Consider the following 19,018-nt stretch of genomic DNA (forward strand, 5'->3'; position numbering starts at 1 on the left):
CACATCTCGTGAGAGTCATTAAAAAAAAAAAAAAAAAAAAAAAAAAAGACAACAGCCACGTGGTGTTCCCAAGCGGTCACCCATCCAAGTACTAACCCACGCCCGACGCTGCTTGACTTCGGTGATCGGACGAGAACCGGTATATCAGCGTGGTATGGCCGTTGCCCATTATATATTTCCCGGAGTGGCATTCATGTACTCTATAAGTATATAAGTATTTAGCAATACTTAAAATTATTAAAATTGATGAGAGCACTCTTAATGATCTCATATTATGCACTGAATATTTTAATTAAAAAAAATATTGGAAAAATATTGGTATGTAAAATAACTGTAGGGGTGTGTTTAGAAGCATTAAAAAAAAAAAAAAAAAAAAAAAATATTATATATTTCCCAGAGTGGCATTCATGTACTCTATAAGTATATAAGTATTATAGCAATACATAAAATTATTAAAATTGATGAGGCACTCTTAATGATCTCATATTATGCACTGAATATTTTCATAAAATAGACCCTGCCCATTATATATTTCCCGGAGTGGCATTCATGTACTCTATAAGTATATAAGTATTTAGCAATATTTAAAAATTATTAAAATTGATGAGGCACTCTTAATGATCTCATATTATGCACTGAATATTTAATTAAAAATATATTGGAAAATATTGGTATGTAAAATAACTGTAGGGGTGTGTTTAGAAGCATTAAAAAAAAAAAAAAAAAAAAAAAAAAATATTATAACACATCTCGTGAGAGTCATTCATGTACTCTATAAGTATATAAGTATTTAGCAATATTAAAAAATTATTAAAATTGATGAGGCACTCTTAATGATCTCATATTATGCACTGAATATTTTCATAAAATAGACCCTGCCCATTATATTTCCGGAGTGGCATTCATGTACTCTATAAGTATATAAGTATTTAGCAATATTTAAAAATTATTAAACATTGATGAGGCACTCTTAATGATCTCATATTATGCACTGAATATTTTAATTAAAAAAATATTGGAAAAATATTGGTATGTAAAATAACTGTAGGGGTGTGTTTAGAAGCATTAAAAAAAAAAAAAAAAAAAAAAAAAAAAAGACAACAGCACGTGGTGTTCCCAAGCGGTCACCCATCCAAGTACTAACCACGCCCGACGCTGCTTGACTTCGGTGATCGGACGAGAACCGGTATATCAGCGTGGTATGGCCGTTGCCCATTATATATTTCCCGGAGTGGCATTCATGTACTCTATAAGTATATAAGTATTTAGCAATACATAAAATTATTAAAATTGATGAGAGCACTCTTAATGATCTCATATTATGCACTGAATATTTGAATATTTTAATTTTAATAAAAAAAAATATTGGTATATATACTTAAAATTATTAAAATTGATGAGAGCACTCTTAATGATCTCATATTATGCACTGAATATTTTCATAAAATAGACCCTGCCCATTATATATTTCCCGGAGTGGCATTCATGTACTCTATAAGTATATAAGTATTTAGCAATACATAAAATTATTAAAATTGATGAGAGCACTCTTAATGATCTCATATTATGCACTGAATATTTTCATAAAATAGACCCTGCCCATTATATATTTCCCGGAGTGGCATTCATGTACTCTATAAGTATATAAGTATTTAGCAATATTTAAAAATTATTAAAATTGATGAGGCACTCTTAATGATCTCATATTATGCACTGAATATTTTCATAAAATAGACCCTGCCCATTATATATTTCCCGGAGTGGCATTCATGTACTCTATAAGTATATAAGTATTTAGCAATATTTAAAAATTATTAAAATTGATGAGGCACTCTTAATGATCTCATATTATGCACTGAATATTTTCATAAAATAGACCCTGCCCATTATATATTTCCCGGAGTGGCATTCATGTACTCTATAAGTATATAAGTATTTAGCAATATTTAAAAATTATTAAAATTGATGAGGCACTCTTAATGATCTCATATTATGCACTGAATATTTTAATTAAAAAAATATTGGAAAAATATTGGTATGTAAAATAACTGTAGGGGTGTGTTTAGAAGCATTAAAAAAAAAAAAAAAAAAAAAAAAATATTATATATTTCCCAGAGTGGCATTCATGTACTCTATAAGTATATAAGTATTTAGCAATATTTAAAAATTATTAAAATTGATGAGGCACTCTTAATGATCTCATATTATGCACTGAATATTTTCATAAAATAGACCCTGCCCATTATATATTTCCCGGAGTGGCATTCATGTACTCTATAAGTATATAAGTATTTAGCAATATTTAAAAATTATTAAAATTGATGAGGCACTCTTAATGATCTCATATTATGCACTGAATATTTTCATAAAATAGACCCTGCCCATTATATATTTCCCGGAGTGGCATTCATGTACTCTATAAGTATATAAGTATTTAGCAATATTTAAAAATTATTAAAATTGATGAGGCACTCTTAATGATCTCATATTATGCACTGAATATTTTCATAAAATAGACCCTGCCCATTATATATTTCCCGGAGTGGCATTCATGTACTCTATAAGTATATAAGTATTTAGCAATATTTAAAAATTATTAAAATTGATGAGGCACTCTTAATGATCTCATATTATGCACTGAATATTTTAATTAAAAAAATATTGGAAAAATATTGGTATGTAAAATAACTGTAGGGGTGTGTTTAGAAGCATTAAAAAAAAAAAAAAAAAAAAAAAAATATTATATATTTCCCAGAGTGGCATTCATGTACTCTATAAGTATATAAGTATTTAGCAATATTTAAAAATTATTAAAATTGATGAGGCACTCTTAATGATCTCATATTATGCACTGAATATTTTAATTAAAAAAATATTGGAAAAATATTGGTATGTAAAATAACTGTAGGGGTGTGTTTAGAAGCATTAAAAAAAAAAAAAAAAAAAAAAAAAAAAGACAACAGCACGTGGTGTTCCCAAGCGGTCACCCATCCAAGTACTAACCACGCCCGACGCTGCTTGACTTCGGTGATCGGACGAGAACCGGTATATCAGCGTGGTATGGCCGTTGCCCATTATATATTTCCCGGAGTGGCATTCATGTACTCTATAAGTATATAAGTATTTAGCAATACATAAAATTATTAAAATTGATGAGAGCACTCTTAATGATCTCATATTATGCACTGAATATTTGAATATTTTAATTTTAATAAAAAAAAATATTGGTATATATACTTAAAATTATTAAAATTGATGAGAGCACTCTTAATGATCTCATATTATGCACTGAATATTTTCATAAAATAGACCCTGCCCATTATATATTTCCCGGAGTGGCATTCATGTACTCTATAAGTATATAAGTATTTAGCAATACATAAAATTATTAAAATTGATGAGAGCACTCTTAATGATCTCATATTATGCACTGAATATTTTCATAAAATAGACCCTGCCCATTATATATTTCCCGGAGTGGCATTCATGTACTCTATAAGTATATAAGTATTTAGCAATATTTAAAAATTATTAAAATTGATGAGGCACTCTTAATGATCTCATATTATGCACTGAATATTTTCATAAAATAGACCCTGCCCATTATATATTTCCCGGAGTGGCATTCATGTACTCTATAAGTATATAAGTATTTAGCAATATTTAAAAATTATTAAAATTGATGAGGCACTCTTAATGATCTCATATTATGCACTGAATATTTTCATAAAATAGACCCTGCCCATTATATATTTCCCGGAGTGGCATTCATGTACTCTATAAGTATATAAGTATTTAGCAATACATAAAATTATTAAAATTGATGAGGCACTCTTAATGATCTCATATTATGCACTGAATATTTTCATAAAATAGACCCTGCCCATTATATATTTCCCGGAGTGGCATTCATGTACTCTATAAGTATATAAGTATTTAGCAATATTTAAAAATTATTAAAATTGATGAGGCACTCTTAATGATCTCATATTATGCACTGAATATTTTCATAAAATAGACCCTGCCCATTATATATTTCCCGGAGTGGCATTCATGTACTCTATAAGTATATAAGTATTTAGCAATATTTAAAAATTATTAAAATTGATGAGGCACTCTTAATGATCTCATATTATGCACTGAATATTTTCATAAAATAGACCCTGCCCATTATATATTTCCCGGAGTGGCATTCATGTACTCTATAAGTATATAAGTATTTAGCAATATTTAAAAATTATTAAAATTGATGAGGCACTCTTAATGATCTCATATTATGCACTGAATATTTTAATTAAAAAAATATTGGAAAAATATTGGTATGTAAAATAACTGTAGGGGTGTGTTTAGAAGCATTAAAAAAAAAAAAAAAAAAAAAAAAAAAGACAACAGCACGTGGTGTTCCCAAGCGGTCACCCATCCAAGTACTAACCACGCCCGACGCTGCTTGACTTCGGTGATCGGACGAGAACCGGTATATCAGCGTGGTATGGCCGTTGCCCATTATATATTTCCCGGAGTGGCATTCATGTACTCTATAAGTATATAAGTATTTAGCAATACTTAAAATTATTAAAATTGATGAGAGCACTCTTAATGATCTCATATTATGCACTGAATATTTTAATTAAAAAAATATTGGAAAAATATTGGTATGTAAAATAACTGTAGGGGTGTGTTTAGAAGCATTAAAAAAAAAAAAAAAAAAAAAAAAATATTATATATTTCCCAGAGTGGCATTCATGTACTCTATAAGTATATAAGTATTTAGCAATACATAAAATTATTAAAATTGATGAGGCACTCTTAATGATCTCATATTATGCACTGAATATTTTCATAAAATAGACCCTGCCCATTATATATTTCCCGGAGTGGCATTCATGTACTCTATAAGTATATAAGTATTTAGCAATATTTAAAAATTATTAAAATTGATGAGGCACTCTTAATGATCTCATATTATGCACTGAATATTTTAATTAAAAAAATATTGGAAAAATATTGGTATGTAAAATAACTGTAGGGGTGTGTTTAGAAGCATTAAAAAAAAAAAAAAAAAAAAAAAAATATTATATATTTCCCAGAGTGGCATTCATGTACTCTATAAGTATATAAGTATTTAGCAATATTTAAAAATTATTAAAATTGATGAGGCACTCTTAATGATCTCATATTATGCACTGAATATTTTCATAAAATAGACCCTGCCCATTATATATTTCCCGGAGTGGCATTCATGTACTCTATAAGTATATAAGTATTTAGCAATATTTAAAAATTATTAAAATTGATGAGGCACTCTTAATGATCTCATATTATGCACTGAATATTTTAATTAAAAAAATATTGGAAAAATATTGGTATGTAAAATAACTGTAGGGGTGTGTTTAGAAGCATTAAAAAAAAAAAAAAAAAAAAAAAAAAAGACAACAGCACGTGGTGTTCCCAAGCGGTCACCCATCCAAGTACTAACCACGCCCGACGCTGCTTGACTTCGGTGATCGGACGAGAACCGGTATATCAGCGTGGTATGGCCGTTGCCCATTATATATTTCCCGGAGTGGCATTCATGTACTCTATAAGTATATAAGTATTTAGCAATACATAAAATTATTAAAATTGATGAGAGCACTCTTAATGATCTCATATTATGCACTGAATATTTTCATAAAATAGACCCTGCCCATTATATATTTCCCGGAGTGGCATTCATGTACTCTATAAGTATATAAGTATTTAGCAATATTTAAAAATTATTAAAATTGATGAGGCACTCTTAATGATCTCATATTATGCACTGAATATTTTCATAAAATAGACCCTGCCCATTATATATTTCCCGGAGTGGCATTCATGTACTCTATAAGTATATAAGTATTTAGCAATATTTAAAAATTATTAAAATTGATGAGGCACTCTTAATGATCTCATATTATGCACTGAATATTTTCATAAAATAGACCCTGCCCATTATATATTTCCCGGAGTGGCATTCATGTACTCTATAAGTATATAAGTATTTAGCAATATTTAAAAATTATTAAAATTGATGAGGCACTCTTAATGATCTCATATTATGCACTGAATATTTTAATTAAAAAAATATTGGAAAAATATTGGTATGTAAAATAACTGTAGGGGTGTGTTTAGAAGCATTAAAAAAAAAAAAAAAAAAAAAAAAATATTATATATTTCCCAGAGTGGCATTCATGTACTCTATAAGTATATAAGTATTTAGCAATATTTAAAAATTATTAAAATTGATGAGGCACTCTTAATGATCTCATATTATGCACTGAATATTTTCATAAAATAGACCCTGCCCATTATATATTTCCCGGAGTGGCATTCATGTACTCTATAAGTATATAAGTATTTAGCAATATTTAAAAATTATTAAAATTGATGAGGCACTCTTAATGATCTCATATTATGCACTGAATATTTTAATTAAAAAAATATTGGAAAAATATTGGTATGTAAAATAACTGTAGGGGTGTGTTTAGAAGCATTAAAAAAAAAAAAAAAAAAAAAAAAAAAGACAACAGCACGTGGTGTTCCCAAGCGGTCACCCATCCAAGTACTAACCACGCCCGACGCTGCTTGACTTCGGTGATCGGACGAGAACCGGTATATCAGCGTGGTATGGCCGTTGCCCATTATATATTTCCCGGAGTGGCATTCATGTACTCTATAAGTATATAAGTATTTAGCAATACATAAAATTATTAAAATTGATGAGAGCACTCTTAATGATCTCATATTATGCACTGAATATTTGAATATTTTAATTTTAATAAAAAAAAATATTGGTATATATACTTAAAATTATTAAAATTGATGAGAGCACTCTTAATGATCTCATATTATGCACTGAATATTTTCATAAAATAGACCCTGCCCATTATATATTTCCCGGAGTGGCATTCATGTACTCTATAAGTATATAAGTATTTAGCAATACATAAAATTATTAAAATTGATGAGAGCACTCTTAATGATCTCATATTATGCACTGAATATTTTCATAAAATAGACCCTGCCCATTATATATTTCCCGGAGTGGCATTCATGTACTCTATAAGTATATAAGTATTTAGCAATATTTAAAAATTATTAAAATTGATGAGGCACTCTTAATGATCTCATATTATGCACTGAATATTTTCATAAAATAGACCCTGCCCATTATATATTTCCCGGAGTGGCATTCATGTACTCTATAAGTATATAAGTATTTAGCAATATTTAAAAATTATTAAAATTGATGAGGCACTCTTAATGATCTCATATTATGCACTGAATATTTTCATAAAATAGACCCTGCCCATTATATATTTCCCGGAGTGGCATTCATGTACTCTATAAGTATATAAGTATTTAGCAATACATAAAATTATTAAAATTGATGAGGCACTCTTAATGATCTCATATTATGCACTGAATATTTTCATAAAATAGACCCTGCCCATTATATATTTCCCGGAGTGGCATTCATGTACTCTATAAGTATATAAGTATTTAGCAATATTTAAAAATTATTAAAATTGATGAGGCACTCTTAATGATCTCATATTATGCACTGAATATTTTCATAAAATAGACCCTGCCCATTATATATTTCCCGGAGTGGCATTCATGTACTCTATAAGTATATAAGTATTTAGCAATATTTAAAAATTATTAAAATTGATGAGGCACTCTTAATGATCTCATATTATGCACTGAATATTTGAATATTTTAATTTTAATAAAAAAAAATATTGGTATATATACTTAAAATTATTAAAATTGATGAGAGCACTCTTAATGATCTCATATTATGCACTGAATATTTTCATAAAATAGACCCTGCCCATTATATATTTCCCGGAGTGGCATTCATGTACTCTATAAGTATATAAGTATTTAGCAATACATAAAATTATTAAAATTGATGAGAGCACTCTTAATGATCTCATATTATGCACTGAATATTTTCATAAAATAGACCCTGCCCATTATATATTTCCCGGAGTGGCATTCATGTACTCTATAAGTATATAAGTATTTAGCAATATTTAAAAATTATTAAAATTGATGAGGCACTCTTAATGATCTCATATTATGCACTGAATATTTTCATAAAATAGACCCTGCCCATTATATATTTCCCGGAGTGGCATTCATGTACTCTATAAGTATATAAGTATTTAGCAATATTTAAAAATTATTAAAATTGATGAGGCACTCTTAATGATCTCATATTATGCACTGAATATTTTCATAAAATAGACCCTGCCCATTATATATTTCCCGGAGTGGCATTCATGTACTCTATAAGTATATAAGTATTTAGCAATACATAAAATTATTAAAATTGATGAGAGCACTCTTAATGATCTCATATTATGCACTGAATATTTTCATAAAATAGACCCTGCCCATTATATATTTCCCGGAGTGGCATTCATGTACTCTATAAGTATATAAGTATTTAGCAATATTTAAAAATTATTAAAATTGATGAGGCACTCTTAATGATCTCATATTATGCACTGAATATTTTCATAAAATAGACCCTGCCCATTATATATTTCCCGGAGTGGCATTCATGTACTCTATAAGTATATAAGTATTTAGCAATATTTAAAAATTATTAAAATTGATGAGGCACTCTTAATGATCTCATATTATGCACTGAATATTTTCATAAAATAGACCCTGCCCATTATATATTTCCCGGAGTGGCATTCATGTACTCTATAAGTATATAAGTATTTAGCAATATTTAAAAATTATTAAAATTGATGAGGCACTCTTAATGATCTCATATTATGCACTGAATATTTTAATTAAAAAAATATTGGAAAAATATTGGTATGTAAAATAACTGTAGGGGTGTGTTTAGAAGCATTAAAAAAAAAAAAAAAAAAAAAAAAAAAGACAACAGCACGTGGTGTTCCCAAGCGGTCACCCATCCAAGTACTAACCACGCCCGACGCTGCTTGACTTCGGTGATCGGACGAGAACCGGTATATCAGCGTGGTATGGCCGTTGCCCATTATATATTTCCCGGAGTGGCATTCATGTACTCTATAAGTATATAAGTATTTAGCAATACTTAAAATTATTAAAATTGATGAGAGCACTCTTAATGATCTCATATTATGCACTGAATATTTTAATTAAAAAAATATTGGAAAAATATTGGTATGTAAAATAACTGTAGGGGTGTGTTTAGAAGCATTAAAAAAAAAAAAAAAAAAAAAAAAATATTATATATTTCCCAGAGTGGCATTCATGTACTCTATAAGTATATAAGTATTTAGCAATACATAAAATTATTAAAATTGATGAGGCACTCTTAATGATCTCATATTATGCACTGAATATTTTCATAAAATAGACCCTGCCCATTATATATTTCCCGGAGTGGCATTCATGTACTCTATAAGTATATAAGTATTTAGCAATATTTAAAAATTATTAAAATTGATGAGGCACTCTTAATGATCTCATATTATGCACTGAATATTTTAATTAAAAAAATATTGGAAAAATATTGGTATGTAAAATAACTGTAGGGGTGTGTTTAGAAGCATTAAAAAAAAAAAAAAAAAAAAAAAAATATTATATATTTCCCAGAGTGGCATTCATGTACTCTATAAGTATATAAGTATTTAGCAATATTTAAAAATTATTAAAATTGATGAGGCACTCTTAATGATCTCATATTATGCACTGAATATTTTCATAAAATAGACCCTGCCCATTATATATTTCCCGGAGTGGCATTCATGTACTCTATAAGTATATAAGTATTTAGCAATATTTAAAAATTATTAAAATTGATGAGGCACTCTTAATGATCTCATATTATGCACTGAATATTTTAATTAAAAAAATATTGGAAAAATATTGGTATGTAAAATAACTGTAGGGGTGTGTTTAGAAGCATTAAAAAAAAAAAAAAAAAAAAAAAAAAAGACAACAGCACGTGGTGTTCCCAAGCGGTCACCCATCCAAGTACTAACCACGCCCGACGCTGCTTGACTTCGGTGATCGGACGAGAACCGGTATATCAGCGTGGTATGGCCGTTGCCCATTATATATTTCCCGGAGTGGCATTCATGTACTCTATAAGTATATAAGTATTTAGCAATACATAAAATTATTAAAATTGATGAGAGCACTCTTAATGATCTCATATTATGCACTGAATATTTGAATATTTTAATTTTAATAAAAAAAAATATTGGTATATATACTTAAAATTATTAAAATTGATGAGAGCACTCTTAATGATCTCATATTATGCACTGAATATTTTCATAAAATAGACCCTGCCCATTATATATTTCCCGGAGTGGCATTCATGTACTCTATAAGTATATAAGTATTTAGCAATACATAAAATTATTAAAATTGATGAGAGCACTCTTAATGATCTCATATTATGCACTGAATATTTTCATAAAATAGACCCTGCCCATTATATATTTCCCGGAGTGGCATTCATGTACTCTATAAGTATATAAGTATTTAGCAATATTTAAAAATTATTAAAATTGATGAGGCACTCTTAATGATCTCATATTATGCACTGAATATTTTCATAAAATAGACCCTGCCCATTATATATTTCCCGGAGTGGCATTCATGTACTCTATAAGTATATAAGTATTTAGCAATATTTAAAAATTATTAAAATTGATGAGGCACTCTTAATGATCTCATATTATGCACTGAATATTTTCATAAAATAGACCCTGCCCATTATATATTTCCCGGAGTGGCATTCATGTACTCTATAAGTATATAAGTATTTAGCAATATTTAAAAATTATTAAAATTGATGAGGCACTCTTAATGATCTCATATTATGCACTGAATATTTTAATTAAAAAAATATTGGAAAAATATTGGTATGTAAAATAACTGTAGGGGTGTGTTTAGAAGCATTAAAAAAAAAAAAAAAAAAAAAAAAATATTATATATTTCCCAGAGTGGCATTCATGTACTCTATAAGTATATAAGTATTTAGCAATATTTAAAAATTATTAAAATTGATGAGGCACTCTTAATGATCTCATATTATGCACTGAATATTTTCATAAAATAGACCCTGCCCATTATATATTTCCCGGAGTGGCATTCATGTACTCTATAAGTATATAAGTATTTAGCAATATTTAAAAATTATTAAAATTGATGAGGCACTCTTAATGATCTCATATTATGCACTGAATATTTTAATTAAAAAAATATTGGAAAAATATTGGTATGTAAAATAACTGTAGGGGTGTGTTTAGAAGCATTAAAAAAAAAAAAAAAAAAAAAAAAAAAGACAACAGCACGTGGTGTTCCCAAGCGGTCACCCATCCAAGTACTAACCACGCCCGACGCTGCTTGACTTCGGTGATCGGACGAGAACCGGTATATCAGCGTGGTATGGCCGTTGCCCATTATATATTTCCCGGAGTGGCATTCATGTACTCTATAAGTATATAAGTATTTAGCAATACATAAAATTATTAAAATTGATGAGAGCACTCTTAATGATCTCATATTATGCACTGAATATTTGAATATTTTAATTTTAATAAAAAAAAATATTGGTATATATACTTAAAATTATTAAAATTGATGAGAGCACTCTTAATGATCTCATATTATGCACTGAATATTTTCATAAAATAGACCCTGCCCATTATATATTTCCCGGAGTGGCATTCATGTACTCTATAAGTATATAAGTATTTAGCAATACATAAAATTATTAAAATTGATGAGAGCACTCTTAATGATCTCATATTATGCACTGAATATTTTCATAAAATAGACCCTGCCCATTATATATTTCCCGGAGTGGCATTCATGTACTCTATAAGTATATAAGTATTTAGCAATATTTAAAAATTATTAAAATTGATGAGGCACTCTTAATGATCTCATATTATGCACTGAATATTTTCATAAAATAGACCCTGCCCATTATATATTTCCCGGAGTGGCATTCATGTACTCTATAAGTATATAAGTATTTAGCAATATTTAAAAATTATTAAAATTGATGAGGCACTCTTAATGATCTCATATTATGCACTGAATATTTTCATAAAATAGACCCTGCCCATTATATATTTCCCGGAGTGGCATTCATGTACTCTATAAGTATATAAGTATTTAGCAATACATAAAATTATTAAAATTGATGAGGCACTCTTAATGATCTCATATTATGCACTGAATATTTTCATAAAATAGACCCTGCCCATTATATATTTCCCGGAGTGGCATTCATGTACTCTATAAGTATATAAGTATTTAGCAATATTTAAAAATTATTAAAATTGATGAGGCACTCTTAATGATCTCATATTATGCACTGAATATTTTCATAAAATAGACCCTGCCCATTATATATTTCCCGGAGTGGCATTCATGTACTCTATAAGTATATAAGTATTTAGCAATATTTAAAAATTATTAAAATTGATGAGGCACTCTTAATGATCTCATATTATGCACTGAATATTTTCATAAAATAGACCCTGCCCATTATATATTTCCCGGAGTGGCATTCATGTACTCTATAAGTATATAAGTATTTAGCAATATTTAAAAATTATTAAAATTGATGAGGCACTCTTAATGATCTCATATTATGCACTGAATATTTTAATTAAAAAAATATTGGAAAAATATTGGTATGTAAAATAACTGTAGGGGTGTGTTTAGAAGCATTAAAAAAAAAAAAAAAAAAAAAAAAAAAGACAACAGCACGTGGTGTTCCCAAGCGGTCACCCATCCAAGTACTAACCACGCCCGACGCTGCTTGACTTCGGTGATCGGACGAGAACCGGTATATCAGCGTGGTATGGCCGTTGCCCATTATATATTTCCCGGAGTGGCATTCATGTACTCTATAAGTATATAAGTATTTAGCAATACTTAAAATTATTAAAATTGATGAGAGCACTCTTAATGATCTCATATTATGCACTGAATATTTTAATTAAAAAAATATTGGAAAAATATTGGTATGTAAAATAACTGTAGGGGTGTGTTTAGAAGCATTAAAAAAAAAAAAAAAAAAAAAAAAATATTATATATTTCCCAGAGTGGCATTCATGTACTCTATAAGTATATAAGTATTTAGCAATACATAAAATTATTAAAATTGATGAGGCACTCTTAATGATCTCATATTATGCACTGAATATTTTCATAAAATAGACCCTGCCCATTATATATTTCCCGGAGTGGCATTCATGTACTCTATAAGTATATAAGTATTTAGCAATATTTAAAAATTATTAAAATTGATGAGGCACTCTTAATGATCTCATATTATGCACTGAATATTTTAATTAAAAAAATATTGGAAAAATATTGGTATGTAAAATAACTGTAGGGGTGTGTTTAGAAGCATTAAAAAAAAAAAAAAAAAAAAAAAAATATTATATATTTCCCAGAGTGGCATTCATGTACTCTATAAGTATATAAGTATTTAGCAATATTTAAAAATTATTAAAATTGATGAGGCACTCTTAATGATCTCATATTATGCACTGAATATTTTCATAAAATAGACCCTGCCCATTATATATTTCCCGGAGTGGCATTCATGTACTCTATAAGTATATAAGTATTTAGCAATATTTAAAAATTATTAAAATTGATGAGGCACTCTTAATGATCTCATATTATGCACTGAATATTTTAATTAAAAAAATATTGGAAAAATATTGGTATGTAAAATAACTGTAGGGGTGTGTTTAGAAGCATTAAAAAAAAAAAAAAAAAAAAAAAAAAAAGACAACAGCACGTGGTGTTCCCAAGCGGTCACCCATCCAAGTACTAACCACGCCCGACGCTGCTTGACTTCGGTGATCGGACGAGAACCGGTATATCAGCGTGGTATGGCCGTTGCCCATTATATATTTCCCGGAGTGGCATTCATGTACTCTATAAGTATATAAGTATTTAGCAATACATAAAATTATTAAAATTGATGAGAGCACTCTTAATGATCTCATATTATGCACTGAATATTTGAATATTTTAATTTTAATAAAAAAAAATATTGGTATATATACTTAAAATTATTAAAATTGATGAGAGCACTCTTAATGATCTCATATTATGCACTGAATATTTTCATAAAATAGACCCTGCCCATTATATATTTCCCGGAGTGGCATTCATGTACTCTATAAGTATATAAGTATTTAGCAATACATAAAATTATTAAAATTGATGAGAGCACTCTTAATGATCTCATATTATGCACTGAATATTTTCATAAAATAGACCCTGCCCATTATATATTTCCCGGAGTGGCATTCATGTACTCTATAAGTATATAAGTATTTAGCAATATTTAAAAATTATTAAAATTGATGAGGCACTCTTAATGATCTCATATTATGCACTGAATATTTTCATAAAATAGACCCTGCCCATTATATATTTCCCGGAGTGGCATTCATGTACTCTATAAGTATATAAGTATTTAGCAATATTTAAAAATTATTAAAATTGATGAGGCACTCTTAATGATCTCATATTATGCACTGAATATTTTCATAAAATAGACCCTGCCCATTATATATTTCCCGGAGTGGCATTCATGTACTCTATAAGTATATAAGTATTTAGCAATACATAAAATTATTAAAATTGATGAGAGCACTCTTAATGATCTCATATTATGCACTGAATATTTTCATAAAATAGACCCTGCCCATTATATATTTCCCGGAGTGGCATTCATGTACTCTATAAGTATATAAGTATTTAGCAATATTTAAAAATTATTAAAATTGATGAGGCACTCTTAATGATCTCATATTATGCACTGAATATTTTCATAAAATAGACCCTGCCCATTATATATTTCCCGGAGTGGCATTCATGTACTCTATAAGTATATAAGTATTTAGCAATATTTAAAAATTATTAAAATTGATGAGGCACTCTTAATGATCTCATATTATGCACTGAATATTTTCATAAAATAGACCCTGCCCATTATATATTTCCCGGAGTGGCATTCATGTACTCTATAAGTATATAAGTATTTAGCAATATTTAAAAATTATTAAAATTGATGAGGCACTCTTAATGATCTCATATTATGCACTGAATATTTTAATTAAAAAAATATTGGAAAAATATTGGTATGTAAAATAACTGTAGGGGTGTGTTTAGAAGCATTAAAAAAAAAAAAAAAAAAAAAAAAAAAGACAACAGCACGTGGTGTTCCCAAGCGGTCACCCATCCAAGTACTAACCACGCCCGACGCTGCTTGACTTCGGTGATCGGACGAGAACCGGTATATCAGCGTGGTATGGCCGTTGCCCATTATATATTTCCCGGAGTGGCATTCATGTACTCTATAAGTATATAAGTATTTAGCAATACTTAAAATTATTAAAATTGATGAGAGCACTCTTAATGATCTCATATTATGCACTGAATATTTTAATTAAAAAAATATTGGAAAAATATTGGTATGTAAAATAACTGTAGGGGTGTGTTTAGAAGCATTAAAAAAAAAAAAAAAAAAAAAAAAATATTATATATTTCCCAGAGTGGCATTCATGTACTCTATAAGTATATAAGTATTTAGCAATACATAAAATTATTAAAATTGATGAGGCACTCTTAATGATCTCATATTATGCACTGAATATTTTCATAAAATAGACCCTGCCCATTATATATTTCCCGGAGTGGCATTCATGTACTCTATAAGTATATAAGTATTTAGCAATATTTAAAAATTATTAAAATTGATGAGGCACTCTTAATGATCTCATATTATGCACTGAATATTTTAATTAAAAAAAATATTGGAAAAAATATTGGTATGTAAAATAACTGTAGGGGTGTGTTTAGAAGCATTAAAAAAAAAAAAAAAAAAAAAAAAAATATTATATATTTCCCAGAGTGGCATTCATGTACTCTATAAGTATATAAGTATTTAGCAATATTTAAAAATTATTAAAATTGATGAGGCACTCTTAATGATCTCATATTATGCACTGAATATTTTCATAAAATAGACCCTGCCCATTATATATTTCCCGGAGTGGCATTCATGTACTCTATAAGTATATAAGTATTTAGCAATATTTAAAAATTATTAAAATTGATGAGGCACTCTTAATGATCTCATATTATGCACTGAATATTTTAATTAAAAAAATATTGGAAAAATATTGGTATGTAAAATAACTGTAGGGGTGTGTTTAGAAGCATTAAAAAAAAAAAAAAAAAAAAAAAAAAAAGACAACAGCACGTGGTGTTCCCAAGCGGTCACCCATCCAAGTACTAACCACGCCCGACGCTGCTTGACTTCGGTGATCGGACGAGAACCGGTATATCAGCGTGGTATGGCCGTTGCCCATTATATATTTTCCCGGAGTGGCATTCATGTACTCTATAAGTATATAAGTATTTAGCAATACATAAAATTATTAAAATTGATGAGAGCACTCTTAATGATCTCATATTATGCACTGAATATTTGAATATTTTAATTTTAATAAAAAAAAATATTGGTATATATACTTAAAATTATTAAAATTGATGAGAGCACTCTTAATGATCGTCATATTATGCACTGAATATTTTCATAAAATAGACCCTGCCCATTATATATTTCCCGGAGTGGCATTCATGTACTCTATAAGTATATAAGTATTTAGCAATACATAAAATTATTAAAATTGATGAGAGCACTCTTAATGATCTCATATTATGCACTGAATATTTTCATAAAATAGACCCTGCCCATTATATATTTCCCGGAGTGGCATTCATGTACTCTATAAGTATATAAGTATTTAGCAATATTTAAAAATTATTAAAATTGATGAGGCACTCTTAATGATCTCATATTATGCACTGAATATTTTCATAAAATAGACCCTGCCCATTCATATATTTCCCGGAGTGGCATTCATGTACTCTATAAGTATATAAGTATTTAGCAATATTTAAAAAATTATTAAAATTGATGAGGCACTCTTAATGATCTCATATTATGCACTGAATATTTTCATAAAATAGACCCTGCCCATTATATATTTCCCGGAGTGGCATTCATGTACTCTATAAGTATATAAGTATTTAGCAATACATAAAATTATTAAAATTGATGAGAGCACTCTTAATGATCTCATATTATGCACTGAATATTTTCATAAAATAGACCCTGCCCATTATATATTTCCCGGAGTGGCATTCATGTACTCTATAAGTATATAAGTATTTAGCAATATTTAAAAATTATTAAAATTGATGAGGCACTCTTAATGATCTCATATTATGCACTGAATATTTTCATAAAATAGACCCTGCCCATTATATATTTCCCGGAGTGGCATTCATGTACTCTATAAGTATATAAGTATTTAGCAATATTTAAAAATTATTAAAATTGATGAGGCACTCTTAATGATCTCATATTATGCACTGAATATTTTCATAAAATAGACCCTGCCCATTATATATTTCCCGGAGTGGCATTCATGTACTCTATAAGTATATAAGTATTTAGCAATATTTAAAAATTATTAAAATTGATGAGGCACTCTTAATGATCTCATATTATGCACTGAATATTTTAATTAAAAAAATATTGGAAAAATATTGGTATGTAAAATAACTGTAGGGGTGTGTTTAGAAGCATTAAAAAAAAAAAAAAAAAAAAAAAAAAAAAGACAACAGCACGTGGTGTTCCCAAGCGGTCACCCATCCAAGTACTAACCACGCCCGACGCTGCTTGACTTCGGTGATCGGACGAGAACCGGTATATCAGCGTGGTATGGCCGTTGCCCATTATATATTTCCCGGAGTGGCATTCATGTACTCTATAAGTATATAAGTATTTAGCAATACTTAAAATTATTAAAATTGATGAGAGCACTCTTAATGATCTCATATTATGCACTGAATATTTTAATTAAAAAAATATTGGAAAAATATTGGTATGTAAAATAACTGTAGGGGTGTGTTTAGAAGCATTAAAAAAAAAAAAAAAAAAAAAAAAAATATTATATATTTCCCAGAGTGGCATTCATGTACTCTATAAGTATATAAGTATTTAGCAATACATAAAATTATTAAAATTGATGAGGCACTCTTAATGATCTCATATTATGCACTGAATATTTTCATAAAATAGACCCTGCCCATTATATATTTCCCGGAGTGGCATTCATGTACTCTATAAGTATATAAGTATTTAGCAATATTTAAAAATTATTAAAATTGATGAGGCACTCTTAATGATCTCATATTATGCACTGAATATTTTAATTAAAAAAATATTGGAAAAATATTGGTATGTAAAATAACTGTAGGGGTGTGTTTAGAAGCATTAAAAAAAAAAAAAAAAAAAAAAAAATATTATATATTTCCCAGAGTGGCATTCATGTACTCTATAAGTATATAAGTATTTAGCAATATTTAAAAATTATTAAAATTGATGAGGCACTCTTAATGATCTCATATTATGCACTGAATATTTTCATAAAATAGACCCTGCCCATTATATATTTCCCGGAGTGGCATTCATGTACTCTATAAGTATATAAGTATTTAGCAATATTTAAAAATTATTAAAATTGATGAGGCACTCTTAATGATCTCATATTATGCACTGAATATTTTAATTAAAAAAAATATTGGAAAAATATTGGTATGTAAAATAACTGTAGGGGTGTGTTTAGAAGCATTAAAAAAAAAAAAAAAAAAAAAAAAAAAAAGACAACAGCACGTGGTGTTCCCAAGCGGTCACCCATCCAAGTACTAACCACGCCCGACGCTGCTTGACTTCGGTGATCGGACGAGAACCGGTATATCAGCGTGGTATGGCCGTTGCCCATTATATATTTCCCGGAGTGGCATTCATGTACTCTATAAGTATATAAGTATTTAGCAATACATAAAAATTATTAAAATTGATGAGAGCACTCTTAATGATCTCATATTATGCACTGACTCTCACGAGATGTGT

General features: G+C 28.5%; 15 non-coding genes across 15 annotated transcripts; all 15 read right to left on the reverse strand.

The window, feature by feature from the left end:
- Positions 1 to 46: 46 nt before the first annotated feature.
- Positions 47 to 166, reverse strand: LOC126750004 (5S ribosomal RNA). The gene has a single exon (XR_007665540.1). It is a non-coding gene; the product is annotated as a 5S ribosomal RNA (ribosomal RNA).
- Positions 167 to 1,095: 929 nt separating this feature from the next.
- LOC126749994 (5S ribosomal RNA) lies at positions 1,096 to 1,213 on the reverse strand. The gene has a single exon (XR_007665530.1). It is a non-coding gene; the product is annotated as a 5S ribosomal RNA (ribosomal RNA).
- Positions 1,214 to 2,954: 1,741 nt separating this feature from the next.
- Positions 2,955 to 3,072, reverse strand: LOC126750005 (5S ribosomal RNA). Its single transcript, XR_007665541.1, has one exon. It is a non-coding gene; the product is annotated as a 5S ribosomal RNA (ribosomal RNA).
- A 1,311-nt stretch (positions 3,073 to 4,383) lies between these two features.
- Positions 4,384 to 4,501, reverse strand: LOC126750006 (5S ribosomal RNA). The gene has a single exon (XR_007665542.1). It is a non-coding gene; the product is annotated as a 5S ribosomal RNA (ribosomal RNA).
- A 926-nt stretch (positions 4,502 to 5,427) lies between these two features.
- On the reverse strand, positions 5,428 to 5,545 carry LOC126750008 (5S ribosomal RNA). Its single transcript, XR_007665543.1, has one exon. It is a non-coding gene; the product is annotated as a 5S ribosomal RNA (ribosomal RNA).
- A 997-nt stretch (positions 5,546 to 6,542) lies between these two features.
- Positions 6,543 to 6,660, reverse strand: LOC126750009 (5S ribosomal RNA). The gene has a single exon (XR_007665544.1). It is a non-coding gene; the product is annotated as a 5S ribosomal RNA (ribosomal RNA).
- A 2,266-nt stretch (positions 6,661 to 8,926) lies between these two features.
- Positions 8,927 to 9,044, reverse strand: LOC126749995 (5S ribosomal RNA). Its single transcript, XR_007665531.1, has one exon. It is a non-coding gene; the product is annotated as a 5S ribosomal RNA (ribosomal RNA).
- Positions 9,045 to 9,970: 926 nt separating this feature from the next.
- On the reverse strand, positions 9,971 to 10,088 carry LOC126749996 (5S ribosomal RNA). The gene has a single exon (XR_007665532.1). It is a non-coding gene; the product is annotated as a 5S ribosomal RNA (ribosomal RNA).
- Positions 10,089 to 11,330: 1,242 nt separating this feature from the next.
- Positions 11,331 to 11,448, reverse strand: LOC126749997 (5S ribosomal RNA). The gene has a single exon (XR_007665533.1). It is a non-coding gene; the product is annotated as a 5S ribosomal RNA (ribosomal RNA).
- Positions 11,449 to 12,759: 1,311 nt separating this feature from the next.
- LOC126749998 (5S ribosomal RNA) lies at positions 12,760 to 12,877 on the reverse strand. The gene has a single exon (XR_007665534.1). It is a non-coding gene; the product is annotated as a 5S ribosomal RNA (ribosomal RNA).
- Positions 12,878 to 13,804: 927 nt separating this feature from the next.
- LOC126749999 (5S ribosomal RNA) lies at positions 13,805 to 13,922 on the reverse strand. Its single transcript, XR_007665535.1, has one exon. It is a non-coding gene; the product is annotated as a 5S ribosomal RNA (ribosomal RNA).
- A 1,312-nt stretch (positions 13,923 to 15,234) lies between these two features.
- On the reverse strand, positions 15,235 to 15,352 carry LOC126750000 (5S ribosomal RNA). The gene has a single exon (XR_007665536.1). It is a non-coding gene; the product is annotated as a 5S ribosomal RNA (ribosomal RNA).
- A 930-nt stretch (positions 15,353 to 16,282) lies between these two features.
- On the reverse strand, positions 16,283 to 16,400 carry LOC126750001 (5S ribosomal RNA). Its single transcript, XR_007665537.1, has one exon. It is a non-coding gene; the product is annotated as a 5S ribosomal RNA (ribosomal RNA).
- A 1,318-nt stretch (positions 16,401 to 17,718) lies between these two features.
- LOC126750002 (5S ribosomal RNA) lies at positions 17,719 to 17,836 on the reverse strand. The gene has a single exon (XR_007665538.1). It is a non-coding gene; the product is annotated as a 5S ribosomal RNA (ribosomal RNA).
- A 930-nt stretch (positions 17,837 to 18,766) lies between these two features.
- On the reverse strand, positions 18,767 to 18,884 carry LOC126750003 (5S ribosomal RNA). Its single transcript, XR_007665539.1, has one exon. It is a non-coding gene; the product is annotated as a 5S ribosomal RNA (ribosomal RNA).
- Between the last annotated feature and the right edge of the window lie 134 nt (positions 18,885 to 19,018).

This window comes from Anthonomus grandis, unplaced genomic scaffold, assembly GCF_022605725.1.
Source record: "Anthonomus grandis grandis unplaced genomic scaffold, icAntGran1.3 ctg00001019.1, whole genome shotgun sequence".
In the NCBI taxonomy this organism is placed as follows: domain Eukaryota; kingdom Metazoa; phylum Arthropoda; class Insecta; order Coleoptera; family Curculionidae; genus Anthonomus; species Anthonomus grandis.